The sequence below is a fragment of the Onychostruthus taczanowskii genome, unplaced genomic scaffold (assembly GCF_017590055.1).
Source record: "Onychostruthus taczanowskii isolate IOZ18803 unplaced genomic scaffold, ASM1759005v1 scaffold1, whole genome shotgun sequence".
In the NCBI taxonomy this organism is placed as follows: domain Eukaryota; kingdom Metazoa; phylum Chordata; class Aves; order Passeriformes; family Passeridae; genus Onychostruthus; species Onychostruthus taczanowskii.
In genome coordinates, this window is record NW_024496525.1 from 32,600,740 (window position 1) to 32,617,229 (window position 16,490).

The window sequence follows — 16,490 nt, forward strand, 5'->3', positions numbered from 1 at the left end:
AGTAAGGTGGGAGAGGAGCTGGAGGAGAAAAGGGGAGGAGGGAATGAATAGAAGCACCTTTTGGAGGCAGAGAACTGTGCTTGACATGAGATAAGACGTGGCTACAATTGTGGCTGAAATAGCTGCATCGAAGCAGTGTTGACAAAGGGACAAGCTGTGTCCCTGGTGGGCAGAAGGGAAAGCACTGACTGGGCTGAGAGCACAGGCAGGGCAGGGAGAGGCTGCAGCCTGACCCCCACCCCAGCCAGCTGTGCCTGTGGCCACCACCAGTCCTCTCCTGCTCCTGTCCCAGCACCAACGCAGACAGCTGGAAGCACAGGTTGTGCCCAGCCTGTGGGGAGAGTATGCTCCCCACTCAGCACCTCCTTGCTGACATGCAGCCAAATCCAAGTTGGAATCTCAAAGCTGTATCCTTCAGATACACACAGACACGTAGGTATGTTCCACAGAGCTAACGTGGAGCCTGGCTGGGAGCACAGGGTCGCTGCACTGACCCTGCTCCTTCACAGGCACAGCCAACACTCACAGGAAAATCTTCCTGGGTCACGCTGCCCACAAAGACTGTACCACCCTCTGGTCTGGGGAAGCTCTAAGGTTTACATTATTCCCCTATTTACTGCTTTTGCACATTTATTTCCCCATACCCTGTGAGAAAACCTTTTTAACTTCAGAATTACAGCCTGAGTATCAAACTAAGAGACAAAATGTTTCCAAAAAGCAGTCACTGAACACTTAAAAATTTCATTTATCCACAGCATACTAAATTAACCTTGGTTGTGGGCAGACTTATTGAAAATTATAGTTTTCCAAATGAAGACACATTTGGCTATAGAAACTGGACAATACAGGTAACACTCTCTTCTTTGAAAAAAAAGAAAACAATTTTTAAAAAGAGAGAGAACAAAGGACCGAAATTAAAATTACTGTCCTGATATTTTATTTGCTGGTAAAATTGCAACTCATCTACAATATTAACTAACCACAAGTCCACTACTGGGTCACTATCACTGGTTTGAGAAAATATTTTTCTATATTTTCCTTCCCCTCATCAGAGAATCCAAATTTCCCAGTTTAATAATTTTCCCAATTTCAAAAGAAATGGAAGCCTTTCCAAGCAAGGAAGACATCTAGTTATTTAATCACAGATGCAATACAAGATTAAAAAGGTTTTGAAAAATTAATCCTTTATGATAAAGTTTCTCAATGAACATTAAATCAACAGGTACCAAATTTCAGGTACAAAATCTTATTGAAATTGCTGCTCTGCAAAACTACCACATGCTCCTGCCTGTCCTTACTGAAAATGCAGTTTAAATTGCTACTTCCATAAAGAAATATATCCAATACTAACAGGAGTTCTATGAAAAATTCTTGATGGCCTGCAAGGATTGTTGTACTTAACCCAAAGGTAAAATTTACAGTAATTTATATTACGGAAATCAACTGCTCTGCAGATATGCATACAAGCAGGTTCTTGTTTCATTGTGCACTTGGAACTTCTACCAAATTTTGGGTGGTGGCAATTAAACAGCTTCATTTGCAGTCCTCTATTCTTTGCACCTAATTCATGACAGCACACAGGATGGAGAAAAAGGTGGTTATGGCATTTCATTAGGTATGCCTCCATGTCTTAATCCTTAAAAACGAAACTGCAAACAGTAAGCAGCAAAAAGGATGATGATGAAAAAGCAAAGAAAGCAGGGGTGAGGGAAATAAAAGGATTTTTTTTTAAATGGAATTTAGGATTATAAACATCAATGCCTTTTTCAGAAACAGATCCATCCATATTCCTCCTTTCTTTGTACTGAAGTTTAATAACATTCCCTCCAAGTTACCAATTTTGAGAAAATCACTGGATAAACACTTGTGTTAACCCAGCTACATGGCTCAGTGCCAAATGTAATGCCAAACTTCCCAGTTGCAAAACGAGCTGTTTTTACACACCAAAGTAACCACGCAGCAGGCCTGCCGAGCCTGAAGACAGCTGACAGAGATGACTGTTGCTGTCCCCCCATTGCACCGACATCCATCCAAATACCAACATCTGCTGTGCTACAATTTACTTTTTACACAACATTTAGCAAAACAGTGCCTCTGACTGCAACATCATTAAGGAAGTAACAACAAATAAATCGCAAAGTCCCATCAGACAATTGTAAAATTAAAGCATAGTTTGCCTTGCATACACTCAGCTTTAGTTCAGACGTGTTGGACTTCAGAAATGATAAGCATTAAAAAGTGTTTTCTTTTATTAAATGCACAACACAAAATTCTGTAAACCATGACAAGTGTAATCCATCATTACAGTGTAAATTACAATTCTGAGAATACTGACTCGACTCAATCGGCAGAGAAGCAGATGCCTGCGAGGCAGCACGGCCTGCCCCGGACCATCGCAGCAGCCCAGACTCCTAACAGGATTACCCCGTGCCTGGGAGTGCAAGCTCTAAATTCAGGGTCTGCTCCTTTCCAAACACTCAGAGCACGTATTTGTGCTTGCAGAGTAAGGAATTAACATTCCTAGAAACTCAAGTGCCCTTTGCTTTAAAAGCAGGGCTGAGCAAGGGGGCCAAGGCAATCGGACACCACAGCACAGAGCGAGGTGGGCGCTGGTAGTGAGCGCTGTTACAAATTCACAGCGTGGAGGTTCAAATCAGATTTTGGCTCCTGAGTGCAAACCAGGTCTGCTGAGTGGTTCCACTGCACTGCACAACACAGCTCACACCACGGAAGACCCTACATGATCAGTGTCCTCCAATCAGTTGTCCTTCACACCCTCACCACTGAGGGTACAACTCAAAATGGGGCTGCACTGCCACTCTGACATTGCCACACGTGGCTCAGGCTTTTAGTGGCAGAGGCAAAAGAGGAGGAAGAACAAAGAATTTTAATCTTTAAAATTGTGACCAATTTTCAAAACCAGCTCTTTCCTCCTTCTATCCTGCAGCAATTCTATGAATGCAAAAATAAGCCAAAAAAAAAAAAAACGGAAAATTTATCACTTTTGAATAGCAGATACTGAAATGAAAATTCTAATGAAAAACAACTTGAATTTTATTAGGCATCACTTAAAGCATTTTCCCTCAATCTTTCTGCTCCACATCACCCTCTTTAACACCTTTAATTAAAAAATGCTTCAGTTACAAAAAGCAACATTTTTTGTTGGAACAATCAGTCCCCCTACATCTCCAGACAATGTGTCTGTCAGGAACAACAACATACCCAACACTCAGCTCGAGATACAAGAACTTGGCAGGCCGTATTTCAGAGCAGTTTCACCAAAACAATACTGTTTCCCTTAAATCCCTATCAGCTTAATAATGGAAGACCATAATATTTCAGATAACACAGACAGCAAGCATTTTGGTCAATTCAGTGGACATTCTTTATCCAATCCAAAAATAGCCAATGTTCACAGCCAGATTAACAGAAATGCTACTTCACCTTAATTCATGCTAAAGGCAAGGGGTTAAAGCTTAAATACTTCTGGGGGTTTTGGCCAGTGTTGATCTGCATGAAGCTATGTATATATGCACACACACACACAAATATATATATATTAACATATATATATGCCCATTGCAGGACACAGGAGAAGCCATGCAAAGCACAGCCTGTACCCAGATCCTCTCCCAGGCAGGCTTTTAGAGGACAGACTCCTGTGTGCTAGCTACTATGTGTTTGCACAACACAAGTCAAGGTCCAGTTGGAAACTTATCTGAAGAGTTGCTCCTGTGCAAACTTTAAGTTCTGAACCTCTGAGTTCAGAACTGAAACATTATTTGTTTGTCCATTTATCCCCTGGCACGGTTGGCTTTTTGTCAGACAGATGTATGCCACATGCAAGTCATTTCCCAACCTCTCTGCTCCACCTCCCTCCACACACTCTGCACACACTCTGACCCCTCAGCAAATGTTGTAAAAGAGGAGGAAGTGTTTCTGACAGTTTGCATACTCTTCACAACAACTTTATGCCACAGTATAAATGTTTTCTCCTGCCCTCCAACCCTACTTGTAAGGAAACAAAGCAAAACAAACACCACTTCCCAAACAACTGAATGCCCTAAACCTAGCAGCAGGAAAGGAAAGGGGAGGGAAGCGGTGGAGAGGAAAGGACAGAGAGGATGGATTACACTCAAGTTATTTTTGTCCTGTTCAAGTGGATGGGCAGAGATGACTAAATATAGAATTTATCAAGGCAGGTGAAGAAGAAAGATGACATGAGCCCCATGTTCCAAGGAGTAAGCAATAAATGAAGTATACTTCTACCTCATGGCCCAAAAAGCTTCCAAAACCAAACTTATTTGCGTGACCAAGATCCAATTGAACAAATACTAAACTCACTGCCTTCCTTCCCTTCAGACACGTCACAACGTACACATTAAGCAGAAGGTTTCCTGTCTCTTACCTGCTTGTACTATATATAAACAAGACTATAAAGTCCACATTAAAATGGAAAGGGCTTCACTCTGTGGTGACTCTGGACAGAAATTCTTCAGAAGAAAGTATGCTTGCATGTACAGCTGGGTAATAAAGCTTTGCTTGAAATCAAACATTAAGGAATGTTACGTTGTCAGTGGCAACACAGAGGATGTGGTTTCTATGAAATTTAACCAGTTGTGTCAGGGACAATTGCTTTCTTCTGGTCACACTGCATCCAGGGCTTGCTCAGAGTAATTGCTACAGCAGTCTGGATTTTGCAAGTGAAAATCCATTCATATGTATTTTTGACTCTTTCCAGGGTGTGAGTTAGTCTGTGAAATGCTGGGTGGCTGGTGCCAGAAGCACACACTCCATCCAGTAACTGTGAGCAGGCCAGGCTCGAAAACAGACAGCAAGAGTCACCCAGGCTCCTGGGGTCAGTGAGCCTGCAGCCAAGAACCCAAACAATCACATCCAGGAGGACGTCAAGGGCTTTCCCTGTTGGCACACGGAAGGAAGGAAACCTTTGAAGGGAAGACATGGCACCAGTCAAGCCATGACTTCAGTGGAAGCCACACTCACATCAGTGCCATAATCTACCACTGGGCTCAAAGAACAGAAAGCTTTTATGTGGAACATTTCCCTTCTTCCATCTGTGCTCCCAGTTACCACAGTATCCAAGAGCCCCACAGCTTGAGCTGCATTTGTCCTCACAACATCCCCACAAAGCAAGGAAGTGCTGTTATCACCACTTTACAGATAGGGAACTGGGGCACAGAGAGAGAAAAATAACCCTGTCCGAGGTGATTGTATAAGGAGGAAGTTTGTGGCAGAGCAGGGGAAGACTGGGTTCAGTTCTCAGTTCCAGGATGGTACTCTCCTGTACCAGACACCTCTTCAGCTCCTGGATGCTCTGCCTTCAATTTCACTGACCTACCAAGCTCCTCTGGGCCACAAGGAATAGGTAATGGATATGCCTTTTAGCAACAGCATTTCCAGCCCAAGAAAAATGGAAGAGGGTATCAGACATAATGGCTGTTAGCATTCAAAAATCCAAACCTGAACAAGGAAAACAATTTCCAAAATAATCACCACTATCCTGGTATTGTGGGAAAAGGAAGGAAGATGTATCAAGTTTTCAAAGCAGAAAATTAAAAACATCCACAGCAGATTCTAAGTATAATTTTAAAATAATTAGTGAAAGTTTAACAGGAAGCTGGTATTAAACATGCATCCTTCAAGAATCTCCCTGCTCTAGAGAGTTTAGGTTACACAACAATAAGAAATAAAAAAAAGTCCCTTTGGTACTACAGCTATCTCATTTCATACACAGATCCAAACACAGGGCTAATGTAGTTTCATATGGAGAGCTTGGCTCCAGACTTCACACAACAACAATACTGTCTCAGATAAAACAAATTCCAAAGGCTGCATACTACTCAAGGTTTCCCATTCCTGGCTGAGCCAGGCTTCAACCCTGCCCTCAAAGGCTCTCTTTTCTAAATGAAACAGCACATCAGGTCCAAAATTTACTCTGTCCTTTGGGACTCTAGTTGCAACCATGAAGAGAACCTGTTATGAAATAATCTACAACTTAAGGGCATTCATAAAGCAGCATTTAACGTCAACTGTTTGAGGTGACTATTACCCTGGAACAAACAGCAGAGATCCATCACACTATGGATCACCGGGTTTATCGAATCTGACTTCAAAAGGTGACTGCTCATCTCAGTGGCCAAAAAATGACAGGACTGCTACTAAACCATCAGGAACAGGCCTTAATGAATTACACAGTCACTACACTGATTTGGTCAAAGGAAGAAATTTGTGAGTCAGTGGTTGCTGAGGACACCAGATCAGCCATGATGAACTTCCAGGTCACTTCTGCTATCCATGGACTGTTCTGTCAATTGCTGTTGATAAACTGGATCTCATGGCTCAGGCCTCAACTTTCACAACAGGCTGTTTCTGTAAACTCGAGCCACCAGCAACACAACATGCATCTAAAGCAAACCTCCCCTGCCTCAGAGTCTGAAGGAGCTGTAGCCAACCAGCTTCTTCTGAAGGCAGCACCATCAGGCACCTGATTTAACTGCTGTCAGTGACAAAATAGAAGCCCTGCTTGAAGGTGCCCAGAAAGAACAGAGCTAGTTCTACCACACATCCTGCTACACCCAAATTTCTCCCCTTTCTTTTATACCAGGACTGTAAAAAAGTGAAGGAGAAAGGCTGGGATGAGGTTAGAAACATTTCTACTTTCTGACAGCAAGCCTCACAGCAACAAGAGCCAAATAAACAAATGAAAGCAAAACTTCCAGCAGCTTCACAGCTACATAGCAATCTTAGTAAACTAGACATTCTAGCAATTAAAGGAAAAAGTAACTTTTGGGTTCACACCCAGAACACTTACAAAAAGTAGTAAATAAGCACAGTTTGTTTATTCCAAGTTTTGAACCTTTCCCTTGAAAAATCCCAACTTCTGTATATGAACAGACCAGTCAACACTGAAAAATTAAAAGGCCTGTTGAAAACTGAGGAACTGTTATTTATTTTCTCTTTGGTGGCCATCACAAGGAATATGAAAAATAAAGCCAAACACCTCTGCATATGAAGTTGTTAATCTCCTTCAAAATCAAGGTGGGCTTTGCATGAGATTCCCAATATCCCAGTATTAAATTGGTTAAGAATCACGGAATACTTTATGCTAAAAAGAGCCATTTGATGTGATCTGGTCTGATCACCCTTCCCAAAGTAGGGCCGCTCAGAATGCTACGAAAGAACTCCAAACACTAATACTGCATGTAGGTAATACAGAATTAAAAAACATACAAACAAAGAAATAGAACAAATGTAATTTTATCAAACTGTAATTTTCAAATCAAATTTGAGGAATAAAATCTCAAGCCTGCATGGGCACGTGCCCTCATTTTTCTCTCCTTACCTCCAGAAACTGGTCTGAGCATTTTAAAAGTCAACAGAAAGATGAGTATCAATACATTCTCTGTGTGTTCTGGGCATAAAAAGGAGAAATGAATCCACTGTTCCTCCATGGTTTATTTCACCACATGAATGATGAGAGAAAAAGCACAGGATTGTACATGGTCACAAAGGTATGCATGGCCTCTGAAGCGTGAACATATATCTACAACCACACATCCTGTTGTGTGTCATTCCATTTCTAAAATAATGCCTGAAAAGAGGAAAGTCTCCAGAAACATGAGGTTTTGCCATAAGCACACCCACTCTATTCACAGGAATAAACAAACCTCTCCAAGAAACCAACAAGAACTGTTATGAAGTAGCCCATTCCTAGTAGCCTGGAGCAGCTCCCAAGAAGAAAGCTTTCCTCTGGCCACAGGAAAGGTTTCTTACAATGTGAAGAGAACTTAATATATATCCATTTTTTGCATGATCCTTCCAGTAACATGACAGAGGATTAATAAAAAAAACCCCAAACCCTTAAAAGTGCATGAAACTTATTACAGTGTATCTGATTTTTTCCCTGTATTTTAGATGCAGCTTTTCTGTAACATAATGATTTGTGTAACTGCAGTACACAGCAACTTCAGATACACATCTGGATCTGAGCCACCTGCTGTACACATGGAACAACGAGACAGTCCTGTTCTGGGAGCTGACTGTCACAGGACAGGGACAATGGAAAGCCAGACACAGACACACACAAAGAGGGGACCGATACTGGGCATTGCTGGGAACAGCAGTCACAGCACACACACATTACAAGTTCATTGGGGCCTTTTATAAGCAGCACAAGGAGCCAGAGCTTTTGAAGAGGATAATAAAGCAGCACTGCAGCTGTTTACAGGGACCATTTCCCAAGTGTGAAAGGGTAGCACAAGAGAAAGCACGTACAACTGCTTGCTCGCCTCTCCGTTGTAGTCACAGTATAGACACATGCTAGGCTAACGGGAGGCAGAAGTTAACATCTTAATAGCAAATTAGAGATGGTACAAATAGGTATGAAAAGCAAAAGCAGCTGGTTTTGTAGCTCAATGCAACAGAGGAACTAGTGGTAGGGACAAAGCAGCAGCCTAAAGAATGAGCTCTGCTCTGTTCAGAGCAGCACTTTGAATGGGACATGGTTACACGCCAAGCATACAAAGATGCAAGATGATGCAAATCTTAGAAAAGTATATTCCCCCCCTCCGTGTTTTGCTTCTGTTTTCCATTTTCAAGAATAACAGTACAGTCCAACAACTACAGGAACTTATAAAAAAATCAACTCTGAAGATTAAAAAAGCCTCTGCAGCTGATCTGCTTAGAGCTGCTGTAGAGCTGAGACAAGTCACTATTTTTCAGGAAGAAATCTGGCCACCTGCTGCTTTAAGCAGAAAAGGCGGGATACATGTAAAATCACGCTCTCTCAGAAATTACAACTGATATTACCCAGGAAACACAGACTAGACTGGGAAAAATATGCATTAATTCCAAATGGTGCAGTGTGCTGAACTGAACTGTACATGACTGGCTAGCAGTCCTCATAGGTTTGCTCATCTTAAAATAATTTTATATTATTCCCAATGAACAATCTTCTGCAGACACTTTAGACCTGTGGCTTCTGTTCAAGTCAGAGTGTAGATATTGGTAAGACTGGGGCATCACAAAACCCCAGGTATTAACAAAAAGAAAGTTACAAGAGTTATTACAGAAGGATGAAACACTTACAGAACAGAAAGTTCCTACTGCAGCAAGAATAGCACATTCTAACCCAATAACAGCAATCACCAAGTCTAGTCACAGAGCACACAAGAAATCAGATCAGGCCAATTACAAGGTTTAAGTTTTAAGCAACTGATCTTAATGCAGCTGTGCCACCATGGCTGAAGGGAAGACACTGCTCCACTGCACCTGTCTTTAACAGTGATGTCCCACTGTGCTCAAAATGTGAGGTCACATTTTGCTGCCACATCTTTGCAACCCCACTGCATAAAGGGTGAGAATTAACCCAGCTTGTAAAAGCAACAGTCTGGAGGAAAAATGCCTCATTTTACCTGAACATGCTGCATCTGGCAAGAGCTGACAGGGAACACACAGAACCCTTTAAAAATACACAGCATCATTTATTACACTGGAACAGTACTTTGTGTTGCACAATCCAAGCTTTTGTTTCAAGCTAGAAAATGTTTTCTAAATATTTTGTCACCATGACAGTCTAGCCCTGGACTCTGATTCTGCCCTTGGTTACTCCAGAAAACCCCAGTGAAGTCAACTAACTGTGTTGCACAGCTCATCACTGCATCCCAGGCTGCCAGGAAGGCTCACCTGGCAGTGCAGCCAGCAGCATCCTCTTGGGCCTGTTTGTTCTGCACAGCTCCTTCAGCCTGAGTTATTGCCTGCCACAAACTAAGATCTGTGTGAAGAAACAATATCACATATAAGAGGAAGCGAGGTTTGCAACTATGAAGCACCAAACATCTTCCCAACAGGTTCAGCTTTAACTAAGACTGCTATCCTGAGATAGCAGAATGAAAAATCTTAAAGACAGAGAGAAAATGAGGCACAGAAAAACATCCCAACTTTGAGGGCCCTGTTCCAAGTAAAAACATGTCTTTCAGGGACATTAATTTAGAAACTAAATATGAGCAGATACAGCCCCAAGTCCACAGCACAGCACCAAGAAGAGCAGTGGAGCATTTCCGTATGACTCAGGAAGCCCAGCAAACACTTCTGCAGAACAAGATCAACAGGGTGTTTATATACAGCAGCAGCGTCATGTGAACGGGCGGTTTAGTTTGTGAAATGAATGTTTGCATTGTCATTAAAAAAAAAAAAAAAACAACAACCCAAACCAAAAAACACCCTCTATTCCACACTTACAAGTTTCCAACATAAAAACATAGCAGGGGAAGGAAGTACTTGAGCAGCCAAAATTTACAAATTCTTACCATAACTTTGGCACAGTAAACTTGTCCAGTGTCACAAAGGCCTATTCTTCAGGGGGCTTGGTTGCCTTTTTTTTCAGAAGGACTAATCCACATGTGAAGGCTATTAAAGAACACACAAAATGCCAACAGAAGCATAAACACACACATTTTGTGTGTGTCTGTTTTCCAAGTTATATCTGTTTTTCCTTACACAGATACCTAAGAACAGCCTGGAGGCAGGTATTCCCGCTTTCTTGCTTTTTTTGATGAAGCTCGGTGAGCTTTTTCCTTTCCCAAAATGACAATGCTGCTTTTATTTTAATTCATTCAAATCAGTGAGAGAGATTCACCCTCTTGAGCTGCACTCAAGCGATCAGGCTTCAGGAATTTAACAAAGAATGAAGATTTTAATACAGAGGGGTTTTGCTTGTTAGTTTGACTACAAAAGAAATTCCTCACAGTAACCTTTCAATTGTTTGAGAGGCACCTTACCAGAATTTCAAAGAAAATGCTTAATACTCTAAGTTACACTTGGCATTTCTGCACAGCAAAACAAATTCAAGCTCTGAAAGTCAGCATTTTTCTCCTCTTATTATCTGAAGCTACATAAAAGCTCTAACATAGATTTGAAAGAAATATAACAGAAAATTCTGCCTGATCAAAGTACATAGAGCTAAATTTATCCTTCAGTTTCCAAAACACCACTTGGAGATTGGGCATTTAGAGTTCTATTCACTGGCTAGAAAAAAGCCAAATGGTACATTTTAAAAAAGTGACTTTGAAATATTGTTATGAGAACAGGGACAAGCTATGTAAACCCTAAAATTCTGTTGGTCTTTGTATTCACAATTATTGTCACAAACTAAAAGGCTCATATTCCCTACTAAGCAAACATTTACAATTAAATCCATTCTGCACAAAGCATTTGCATTTTGAGATAGAACAGTCAGTTGTTCAGCTGCTGTGATTTAGATGGATTGGTTCATTATTGCTGCAGTTCGTTTTCAGCTACACTGTATAACAAAGGGGTGCCAATGTAGTCGTGAATGGCTTTAAAGCTAAGTACGCTGCTATTCTTCCATGATGATGTGATTTAACCATCTTCCCATCTCTCAGATCAAGATATCTTGACTTTACAAGCTAAACTTCAGCAGAAACAACAGAAACAAGCTGTCACAAGTGTTCAATAGGCATTATAGAGATACTGCAAGTCAGCTGGAGGTTGTTGCCATCAAGTTTGCAGTGGTTTTCAACAAATGAAAATGCAATTTTTCCCTAATTCTTATTTAGAATAAATGCTTTTCTTATCATGCAAGTGATAAGGCAACTTTTACTTCTACATCAGGAGACACATCAGTTATATACCTTTTACATGTTCCTGCTAGAGTAAAAATACACCTACAGAAAAGAAGACCAGATTTTACAGCTATCCCTGATGCAAAGAAAACTTCAACTTGAAAAAGTCACATAATATACTATTCTTTCACTGCTTGAAAAATAACCAAAGACAGTATTAAAGTCACCAATTTATTCTTTAAGAGGGATTAAAGAGAGAGTGACTTCTTACACAGGCAGACAGTGACAGGACAACAGAGAATGGCTTCAAATTAAGAGAAAAGATTTAGATTAGATGAAGTTAGAAATTCCTTAGGTTGAGGGTAGTGAGGTGCTAGAACCAGCTGCCCAGAGAAGCTGTGAATATCCCATCCCTAGAAGTGTTCAAGACCAGTTTGGATGGGGCTTTGAGCAACCTGATCTAGTTAGTGGAAGGTGTCCCTGTCCATGGCAGGGGGGTTGAATTAGACGATATCTAAGGTCCATTCCAACTCAATCCATTCTATGACTAAAGCAGATAAAACCATTTTTTTAGTAACAACCATGTAAAAAAGGCAGGATTTATTTTTAAAAAAAAATTATGGAAAAAAACCCCATGATGATCTGAAATGCAGTCTTCTCCATATGTTGCCCCAGCAGCACAAAGACCACTTCCCATAAAATTACTTCATCAGTGAATTTATACTGGCATAGGACTCATATCCTCTGCCCAGAAATCAAAGTCCGCCTAGAAAACAACTTCCAAATCCTACAACAAGCATTGTCAACACAGATAATCATAACTGGATTCCAGACTGCTCCATGCACAAACTTCCAGTAGAATAATAAATATTTAATACAGCTAAATCTACGCAGCTACACATTTGAGTCTTGACTTATTCCTTGGTGTTCCCAAATTTTCATTCTATTTAATGAGCATAGGAAGGTAAGGAGACTGCATGATCAAGTTAAAAATAATAAAACAAGACAAAGAAAAATCTACATTACAAAGAAAACACTTTCAGTTAGTTAAATGATTGCTATTTATAGATGGTTTATTGACGACAGACAGGCGCGGGGATATGTATGACATGTAATAACACCAGTCCAGACAATCCATGCCTGGAAGCCCCTGAAAAGCAACCAGCAAATAAAAGGCTGTATTCCCACTCTGCTGAGGCCTGGCAATGGATTTTGAGCTGCTTAACAGGTCGTTCAAGGCTATAACTATTTACTAATACTCCATCTGAGAAGCCCCAACATAGGCATAAAATGAAAAATACACAGAATTGTGTGCAGTCTTGTAATTCTGGGCATAAACCCTACTCAGTGTTAATATTTTCCACACCAGTTTAACTACATCATTCTGCACAAAGCAGCAATACGTTGTCATTTGTAATATGGCACGTACAAAGGCGTGTACGGGAAGACACGACAAAATTTTAACTAAGTTTTTTTTCTCTTGAATCTTAAGATTTATTTTAGGAATTTGATAAATAAAAAAGCAGTTCAAATACAGTTTCATTTCTATGTTTCTATTGATAATTATACTTGTCAAGCATCTTGCAGGTAATGAGAAATTTATTTTTTCATATTGCCTGCTTTCTGAAGTGTAATCAGGATGTGTTCTGTGATCCCCAGACCCTCAGACACAATTGTAGAAATAGCAGGGTACTAACACTGCTAAGGCTAGGAGGCCAGAAAAACAAAAACAAACACGACAAATTATTTCAAATCCTCTAATTTTTGAGCTTTTTTTCTGACAAGTAATTTAACAGCCTTTTTTGTTCTGCTTAGTCAAAACCATGAAGGAGGCACTCAGGTTATCTTTTCCAATTTTTCTCAACGTCATGAGGACTAGCAAGCTTCTCTGCTTCAGGAAATAAAACAGGCAAAACTTTCAAAATCTTGTGACTTCTACGGATGGGAACTGGTTTATAAAGCCAACATAAACATAAGGGCTGCATTTAAAATTTGAGAATTAGTAGCAATTGTTGTAAGCAGCCTGACCTCCATCAGCACCTGAAGTTCACTTCAAGGTACACCAGGGCTAACCTCTTGACTCTGCATCAGCAAATAATGCTTATCTTGAAGACCTGTCCTATGGAGATAGGCTGAGAGAGTTTGGGGCTGTTCACCCTGAAAAGAGGATGCTCTGGAGAGACCTTACTGCTCACTTTTTATATACACTGAGGGCTTTTAAGAAAGACTGAGAGAGGCTTTCAATCAGGGCCCATTGTGACAGGAGACTAGATTTAGACTACATAATATTTAATAAATAAATTCTTCACTCTGAAGACGGTGAGACACTGGCACAGGCAGCCCAGTGAAGCCGTGGATGCCCCATCCTAGAACTGTCCAAGGCCAGCTCAGATAGGGCTTTGAGCAACATGGTCTAGTTAGTGCAAGGTGTGCCTGCCTATGACACAGGGGCTGGACTAGATGATCTTCAAAGGTCTCTTCCAACCTCAACCATTCCAAGGCTGGAGCTCCCTCCCAAAACAGGTATCTCCTGTGAAGGCTGTGGTTCACCACCAACACAAAGCCCACTTTTCTAGCACTTATCCTGTGGTTCTCATTAAGAGACCATTAGTAAAAGCCCAGGCAGAGGAGACTGATTTGACAGTCCTATAAATTACTCAGATGCTGCACTCAGTCTCATTAAGAGCATGAAATACCACTGCAGCCATGCACAGAACCACTGACTCCAAAGTGTATTTCTACATGCAGTTCACCAAAGGCCTGGGTTTTGGACAGCACTTCAAAACATGCTCTCCCAACTTACCCAAGAGGCTCAGGGGAAACAGTAACTGACTTGCCCACAGTCTCTGATGATTGTTTACCTCAGCTGTCCTCAAACATGACCATGCACTTTTGAATAAACTGAAAAATTTCACAATGTTATTTGACCAGCTATCTTTTTCACATTTTTGGCTCAACTTGAAGAGGTGGGAGAATAATCCCAGAGGTCTGTAGCATGCTTACCAACTGCACTCAGAGTCAGTCTTCATTATTTCCCCCTTTCAGCTGCAATAAATATTTCTCACAAAAACACACTACTTCACACCTAATATGGTGCTTTTCTCTCTCCATTCTTTTTCTTCCTCTTTCCTCACATAGTTTCCTGGTTTTTGTTCCCCCTTTAAGAAGCACATTGTACCTACAACATAATGCATCTGAAAATAATAATCCCTCTTCTGTCTTCCTCCATGAGAGATGACTTTTAAATAAGGCTTAACTCATTTTTTCCTTCGTAAATCAGCTACTCCAATATGTAAAAGGGGGAAAACCCCAAACAGCTGACAAGTATTTGGTTTTTACAATGCTCTCTCTCTTTTAAAATAGATCAAAATTAAATGTTGAGCTATTAAGTAAATCCTTTTTTTTCTCCCAATAGATATCAAGGTCTGTCTCCCAAATGAATCTGACACCAACCACCACCCCAATTTTTAAGAGAATTATTAGTTACGTTGAAAGTGTATGTAAGGAGAGACACCACATGTCACCACGTACTGCTCTAAGAGCATCAAATCCTCACCAGCTTTTTCAGACTGCAGAACCTCAGGCTACGAGGGATAACCAGGAGCAAGTCTGGGCAGGGGAAGCCACAGGCACAGACAAGGAGTGCAAATGACAGTGCTTACACAGTGGCAGCAGCACCAGCTGGAAGGGAAGGAACCTTCTGGCATCCACACAGGGGCTGCAGGGGAAGACATTTCCAAGCGAGGACAAGGCGCCAAATTTTAAGTGCATGGCACGGCACCCTGCCTAAAACCACCCCTGCAAGAACGAGCAAGCTTTATTCTCTTGCTCTCTACCTCAAAATAGCATACTCACTCAGTACTTCTTTCTTCCTACATCCAAACCTGATGACTTCTCAATATGCCTACTGAGAGAAAAAAAAGAACAGAAAACATGGAGAGCGTTTTTTTTTTTTTTCCCAGAGGCCTACCTTTCCCTTTTTGAAAAGCAAGGAACCATGAAAAAGAAAATCAAAGCCAATACAGGCACTTTCTACATGATCCACTGTAGCAAGCATTTCCAGGCTTGCTTTTACAGGGCTTGCAATGTCCTAGATCCCTCATTCTCAAATCCCTTTTAATAACAAGTAACATTAATCTATGACGCTACCCCACTTCTAGAGATAAAATTGAGACCTAGTTTGTTTCGCTTCTGATGTGCAATAAAACAGAATATGAAAGTAAACTTCCAGGACTGACATAAATAACCTGGGCATCAACATCCCAGCTCTTCCTCTTTGTCATTCAAAGAGAGAGTGTTCAGTCTCACTTCCAACTAAGTTCCAGTCAGTTTACAATCAATGAAAAACACATCTAACCCAGCATCACTTCTCTAAAGAACTGAAAGTGTTTTGTGAAAATGTTAGAATAAAGACTTTTTGGAAGTAATTTTTACTGAAGAAAGAAACATTTGGATGTCACCCTTCAAAAATGTGAAGCTGTAGAATAAAGAATGGGTTTCATGCAAAAATGTTCTGGAAGACAGTTTTCTGAAAGGTTGCTGGAAAGTAACAGAAACACTCCAAGACAAGTAGTCTGCTCTGTGAAAGGAAGATGAGCCATTTCTAGGCTACACCAGCTCTTTCAAAGATGAAGTACAGTACAGTTACACTGCACCAGCTGATTCTCAGTTTCTGACTTCCCCTGTCAACCAGAGCAAACTTTTTAGAGTACACTGGATCCAGTCTGTTTCCTATGATCTCTCCACAAATAATTTCATCAGATGAGATTACCCTCCAAAAGTCTAGCTGACTAGCCATTATCAGCTCATATTTCTCCAGATGTTTTGTGATCTCATCCGTTCTTAATGTCTCTAGCATCTTGCCTACCACCAAGGTCAGATTTATTA

At 40.9% G+C, this 16,490-nt stretch overlaps 1 protein-coding gene across 5 annotated transcripts in view; it reads right to left on the reverse strand.

The window, feature by feature from the left end:
• AKT1 (AKT serine/threonine kinase 1) overlaps positions 1-16,490 on the reverse strand; it is a 76,909-nt gene that overhangs the window by 48,179 nt on the left and 12,240 nt on the right. The window lies entirely within an intron of this gene.